This window comes from Gambusia affinis, linkage group LG20 (genome assembly GCF_019740435.1).
Source record: "Gambusia affinis linkage group LG20, SWU_Gaff_1.0, whole genome shotgun sequence".
Taxonomy (NCBI): domain Eukaryota; kingdom Metazoa; phylum Chordata; class Actinopteri; order Cyprinodontiformes; family Poeciliidae; genus Gambusia; species Gambusia affinis.
Window position 1 is genome coordinate 23648428 of NC_057887.1, and position 6000 is coordinate 23654427.

Here is a 6000-nt window from a genome sequence, read left to right on the forward strand (position 1 = left end):
ATCATCATTCAGTCGTTTTTTCACTCCTTTAAAACAACTTTCTATCACATCAGAGGCTTCCTGAAAGACCAATCAGGGACGTTTCCCACGCTGAAGAACGACAGCCTCTGTCAGGAGATCCTGAATTCTTATCTGGTTTTTATTTCTCACTCACCAAGTTTCAGAGTTGAACACCGGGTCTGGTTTTCCGTCTCTGTTTAGAGTTTTATTATTCTGGCAATAATAAAACTCTAAACAGAGACGGAAAACCTGGTAATAAACGCTAACTGTTAGTGTTTTATTAGAATAAAAATTGCTAATAATAAGTTATAAAACTAGTTCAAACTGATTCTTCATAATAATTTCTGCTTCCGTCAATCTGTGATCAAAGGAACCTCATGATAGATGATCTATCATAGATCATAAGGATCCATCAGACTAGAGCAAATCTGCTCCATGTCTCCTTGTGTCTGAACGATACATGGAGACATTAAAGTGACTTTTTAACATTTGTTAAGTTTTAAATATTAATACATGCTTGGAGTGAATCGTTTCCTCCTTCTCTCCCTCCATCCTCCATTTTGTTTTAATGAAGCGTCACAGAGAGATAGTGCCACCTTTCTGCAGACCACGTTTAAATGTCCACCCAGGAGTTTTTCAGTCTTTGGAGTTATTCAGTGAACAACAGAAAAAATATTAAAAATTCCTCATTGTGTTTGATAAACGTTTCTTAAAAGCATTCATGTGGCCCACAGAAACCAGAGAGTAAAAGCGGAGTAGTTGTAGCTAAATATCAATATTAGGGCATAAGCCCCGCCCATAACATTCTGACCAATCACATCCCGCCTCTGTGTTCCGTGCCGGACCTTCTAACCAATCAGCTCAGAGTTCTATACCGGACGGAACTGCTAGCTTGGCTGCGCTTCAACCACAGTTATTGGCTCTAGTTCAGGAATCATTGCTCTGCTTAAATGACAGATAATCTGCTAAAGAACAGATGTAGTAATTTTTAAAAAAAGATTCACGTCCATTTCTTTGTAGAGTGTGTGTGTGTGTGTGTGTGTGTGTGTGTGTGTGTGTGCGTGCGTGTGTGTGTGTGTGTGTGCATGCATGTGTGAGTGTGTGTGTTGCTGCACTCTAACCACTAATTAGGCTGAAGACATCCAGTCCTTATGGCATCTGACTGAAAACTGTGAAAACATGCATAGTAATCTTCTGCTGTTGGTTTGCTTCATCCTGGTGGCGTTCTGCGCTGACCGTTGCTGATGGTTTGGAGGGGCGATAACAATTCATGCAGCATGTTGATGCAACATTTATATGACCTTTGACCTCTGCGCCACCAGTCCAGATTCAGCTGGTCTGGTTGCTGGAAAATGCAGAATGTTTCTGGAGTGTGGATTGTTGGAAGAATCTCATTGTTGGACCTGTTTTTGGATGCAGCTGATCAACAGCCAGGCTGATGGGAGAATAATCTGAAAGCCTGCAGGTGTTTTCACTGAAAGTCGCCAGGAGAATCCGTTAACAACACCTTCAGGCTTCAGCGCCTTGGTGGGATTCATTCACAGCGATCGGAGCAGAAACACAGAAATTAACTATTGTAATTACTTCTTCTGATTGGAGTTGAGATATCAGAGCAAAGAAATCTCATTTAGTTTTATGTAAAATCAAGTTTCTTGATTTTTCCTCATCGATCAGCTTTGATTATTCATGCATGTTTCAGAAATACTTAAGTTTCCATGGGAACCATTCAGCTGTTAAAACGCCTGGATGGACCTAGCCCCGCCTTTGAAGCGCAGCTCCTCCCCTACTCAGCTCCTTCAGACTAGCAAGCAGCAATTAGCAAACAGCTGGTGGAAGTTCTTAGCTGATTAAAGGAGTTGCTTCTCAATGTAAAAACCTTAAAGGGTTAATAGAGGAATCATGTTGGGATGACTTCCTGGAGGCGGAGCTTCAGAACAGCAGGATTTTTAAAGAGAGAGAGGTCCAATCTCAAGATGTTAAATCAGGAAGTTAAATTTCTTTTAAATCAAATATATCTAAATAGCATTTTCTACAACATTTTATCATGGACTGAAACCTCCTGACAATCTGGAGTTGGATCAGAGTTTTAAATTGTTTGGCTTCACGTCGTCCTTAAGGAAAAGGGAACTTCCCTCCACTGTGGCCTGATAAACGAAGAGACGGATCAGAAGTTCTCCTCTGTCTGTTGGCTCAGCTGCCGTGTTCATCCGCTCCGAACAAAGAGGCTTTTTCCAAACCGCTGAACAACTGAGCTAACCAGGTGTGTGTGTGTGTGTGTGTGTGTGTGTTGCCATAGCAACAGATGTGCGTTAGTGAGGAAGGCAGAGGGGGGTCCACTCCATGCAGTAATGTGAAGTTCTTGTTGAGATCAGATTGTCGGCTGCACTGCCAGAATAAACATGATGAGAGGAACGATTCAGCCTCAGACATGATCACAGGTTTGGAAAACATTTCACCGGAATACAGTGGAGCTTTTATTGGTCATAGTAGGAGTTTTAGTTTGTTCATACGTTTGTTTTTTTAGCATTGTGATTATGTTTCCATTGAGTGGATAACAAATACTCAACAGAAGATACTAGTTTCAAAAAAAGTAAATTATTGTTGGACAACCGACTGACTGGAGTTTTCTCCCAACTTTTACTGTCGCTGTTTTGCGTCGCGCCACCAGGTGGATTATGGAGAAAACTGACGGAAACTGATTGGTTCTAATTTATTCTAATAAATAGATTCATAAACACAAAAACCAAGGATGTTATATCTATAATTTCAGTATGTTTTAGGTAGTTTTATAAACACAAAATATAATTCCATATAATGTTACAGTTAGTTATAGCTAGAATTATAGCTAACTATAACTAGCAGTTAGTCATAACTGGAATAGCTATAATTCCAGTTGGTTAGTTTTCCCCATTAATTATGTTTTCATTTGTTCCTGTTAAAGTTAATGGGTTATCAGTTTAAAGTTAATTGGTTACCTGTTGAGTCTGTGCCCAAACGACCCTGGTTTGTTCCTGTCCTAACTCTGAGTTTAGCTCCCGGTCAGGCTGATGTTTCACCTCCCGTCACGGCTTCCTGTCTCCTCCTCTTCTCCTCCATCTGCATCGTTTTGCTTTATATTTCTGTAGTTTTGGTTGACTCATTACCAGGATCAGCTGTCGGTGGAAATTCGTCCCGGCTGCTGACAGCTGGACCGCTGCTGCCTGTCACCTGACCTCATTATCTCCCTGCCCAGCTGCTCCACGTTACTAATTAGTGTCACTTTAATAAATGAGCCGTTGACACTTCCTCCCTGTCGGCGTCCAATTGGTACCGGATCAGTTCTAGTTTTGTCTTCGCTGACCGTAAAGGTGCTGTTTATAATCCATATTTACTGTCGGCTCGGTTTTAATGAGACGCTGACACCTGGGAGTTACCTGTGGGGAAAGAGGCTCAAACAGGAAGCAGTCACACCTGCCCCGCCCCAATCATCCCTGGCTACAGGTCCGTGTCCCGGCAGGACAGGAACTCATTAAGACTGTCAGAGAAAGCTCAGATTTACATCCTTCAGCTTAATAAGTCCATGCTGCTAGCATACAGTACCAACCTTTTCTATAAAGCTCTTTAGAAACAGCTTAAACTGTAAAGTATTGTAAAATTACAGTCATAAATAAGGCAGAAAATATTAAACACAGCCAGTTAAAACCAACAAGGTCAAACCATGTCTCACTTATTACGAAAGCTGAAGAATAAAATGGGACTAAAGCTGAGTTTTATCTGTGAAGGATTAGGAAGCTCCGCCCCCTCTGAGACCTTCACACCTGCAGGAGCTGCAGCTCAGCCGACCTGCAGGACCGAGACGGTAAGCAGGGAGGAAGATGTTCAGAGAGGCAAGGCGGGTTGGGAAGGTCATTCAGACACTTAAAAACAAAAGTAAGAATGTTAACTTGACCTGTAAAATCCACCAGCAGCCAGTGAAGTGAGGCCAGCACAGAGGTGATGTTTTCTGTTTTTGGAGTTTGAGTTAGAAGGTATTCAGCAATGACTGACTCACTCCAACATGAAGTCTACCGCAATAAACTCAGAGATGAAATAAAAGCTTAGATCTGGACAGAAAAGATTTCATTTTTCTCAACTGGTAAAGATTTTAAAACTGCTCCACGCTAAGATCACTGGCTAACTTAAAACCTGGACCAGTGACAGTTGATTTAAAATAACCTGTGAGGGATCACTGTGGCCTTGCAGCAAGAAGGTTCTGGGTTCGATTCCCGGCCCGGGGTCTTTCTGCATGGAGTCTGCATGTTCTCCATGTGCATGCTGGGTTCTCATGGTGGGTTTGCTCCGGTTCTCCGGCTTCCTCCCAGTCCAGAAACATGACTGTCAAGTTAACTGTTAATTCTCCGTAGGTGTGTGTGTGTGTGTGTGTCCTGTCTGTCTCTGTGTTGCCTGGCGACAGACTGGTGATCTGTCCAGGTGACCCGCCTCTCGCCTGAAACGTTGGCTGTAGAGGCAGCAGCTCCTGCTGACCCAGAAGGGTCAAGGTGTTAGAAGATGGATGGATCACAGGTCCAAACAATATCACCTCTGTTTTTGTTTTTATTCAAGAAATTCTGGTCTTCACAAAAACCTCTGAAGACACTGAGAGCAACTTCCTTTAGATTTTAGTGTCTTTAGTTTTTGGTTAAAGACCAGGAGACATTTCTGCTGCTAGCGCAGGCAGTGATGGCAAAGTTACTTTGAAAAAATAACCTTTATCGGATTACTGATTACTCCTTGAAAAAGTAACTTAGTTAGATTACTGACTACTTGATTTGGAAAGTAACTAAGTTACATTAAAAGTAACTTTTTAAATTACTTCCAGCAATTCTCCACCACCTGTAAAGATCACATTGATCTTTCCCAAAAACTTAATTGCAAGTTATTTTATAAAGGTAACATCAACAATGTGTCTCCACTCATAAGGTTGAACTGAAAGAAGATGTTTAATGGTTTCAAAAAACCATTAAACAATCTGGTTTTTGTGTGTTTTTGTGTGTTTTTGTGTGCTCCACTATTGTCTAGAAAACTTTAAAACAGATTTTAGAATGCCCTGCGCTGTAGTCCACTTCCTGCTTTTGGAGCGGTCTCTGGTCCACTGCGCGTTCACATTAAAACTGAACCAGAGTTCACTTCAACTGAACCCAGACCGAGGTTTGGCGGACCAGAGGTCAGAGGTCGATTAGCGTTTACACCTCACCAACCGAAGGGTTAAAGAGGATTGAGCTGGACTTAAGGGCAGATAGATCCACATCTACAGAGAGTCTCGGGGCGGTAAACACAATGAAAGACACAGGGGCCCTAAATCCGAGCCCTGTGGGGCCCCAAGTGATGGGAACCAGTGAGGGGGCGCTGGAATATGAATCTAATGAAAGCTAAATGTTTAGTTCTGATCTAACTACATATTTAACCTTATTGCTGATCATTTCTGACTGTGTAACTTTACCATTAGCATCCCATAATGATCTCAGTCTAGTTCATCCTGTAGTTCCAACCTGTGGAGACCTGCAGGTTAAATTCCCTGAACTTTCCCTCCGTGGTTAATTAGCTTCATGAATCAGGGGAGAAATGTCAACAACCAGAAGGAGAAGCTCCTGCATCCATGCTGCTCTCAGGCTCGGCGTATTTTTTGTGAACTGAGTGAAAACTATACTTTTACTCCCCCTTTGAATCCATTTTCAGAAGAAAGACGTGTTTTTACCAGTATTGTCTCGCTGCGATACTGTCAGAGATGAAAAGTGTTGTAAAGTCACCAACGTACAATCATCTTGTCATTTTGCTGCTTTGCCTTAAAGCGTCTGTCAGGACATTGTTCTGGGCAACTTTACTGTTTGTGCTTCACACTCTCATTAATCTTGTTTCTTATTTTCTGTGCCACTAATCAGTTTTTTCTCCTCAGCTGATTAAACTTGCTGTGATTAAACGACCCTTGGTTATAAAAACAAATCACAGCTTGCAGATTCCTGGGCAGACTCCATTTATTAATGC